The sequence below is a fragment of the Phascolarctos cinereus genome, unplaced genomic scaffold (assembly GCF_003287225.1).
Source record: "Phascolarctos cinereus isolate Bilbo 61053 unplaced genomic scaffold, phaCin_HiC Scaffold_4;HRSCAF=312, whole genome shotgun sequence".
Taxonomy (NCBI): Eukaryota; Metazoa; Chordata; class Mammalia; order Diprotodontia; family Phascolarctidae; genus Phascolarctos; species Phascolarctos cinereus.
This window is the reverse complement of record NW_027555847.1, coordinates 483830370-483831320: the sequence shown is the minus strand read 5'-3', so window position 1 is coordinate 483831320 and position 951 is coordinate 483830370. Positions and strand designations below refer to the sequence as shown.

Here is a 951-nt window from a genome sequence, read left to right as displayed (position 1 = left end):
TTACTATATTTTATGTTTCTAGCATTACGTTAACTAGTAGTAGTGATAATAGGCATCCTTGCTTTAGTCTTGATCTTATTGCAAATACCCTTGATTTTTCTCCATTATGTATAATGAATGTTACTGATGGGTTTAAATATATACTATTTACTCTATTAAAAATAAATCAGGCACCTTCACAGAGTGACCTGTGAAGCAGGAACAGGTGACCCTGGAGCAGATGCATTAGGAGGCTAAGGAGCTGGCCAAGTTGTGATGGAAGCAAGTGGGACAGTGATGCTGAACAAGTTCTTGAGACTGGGCTACAAGGAGCTGGTCAAGCACAGGTTTCCTACTGCAGGCACATAGGGTGTTGATGGTGTTGTAGTGCTAATTCGGGCCACTGATTGGTATCTGATTCTGGATTGTGTGCTATATGTCAACGGCAAATTTAAGAAAAGCAATTAAGGTCTCTTTTTATTCTTATGGTCTAGGGATGAAGGACTTTTTGGAGACTGATCTTCTTGGGTACCTGATCAGACATACGTGAAATGTCCAGGGTGGACTTTAAGCATCTCAGTGTCTCTCAATGAGCACCTTTGATGTATCACTAGGGTAGGGATAATTAAACCTCCCTCTGAAACATGATGGCTGCTTAAATGCTGAACACAGGAATAACTATCACAACAGATTTCATTATGCCTGATTTCAAAGTGACTTGTGGAATTAAAAAACAAAACAAAACAAAATCTAACTGGCAAGTTTAAGTCCAAATTTTTCTGTGGTAATGTTTGATATTTTTCTTTGATAAAGATGAGGATAAGAAGAAGGTAAAATTATTCTTTTGTTAAAAAAAAAACATTAGACACCTGCCCTAGAAGGGAGGGGAGGCACAGAGACATTTATCATATCAGCAGGAATGCCAGCTCTGCACTGTCCCCCTGCCTCCATTGCTCAATTCTTCCTTGAGAA

The 951-nt window shown here is 39.0% G+C and overlaps 1 pseudogene; it reads left to right on the top strand.

Annotated features, from left to right (window-relative positions):
• Nucleotides 1-276: 276 nt before the first annotated feature.
• Nucleotides 277-447, top strand: LOC110212502 (cytochrome b-c1 complex subunit 10 pseudogene; annotated as a pseudogene).
• The last annotated feature ends 504 nt before the right edge of the window (nucleotides 448-951 follow it).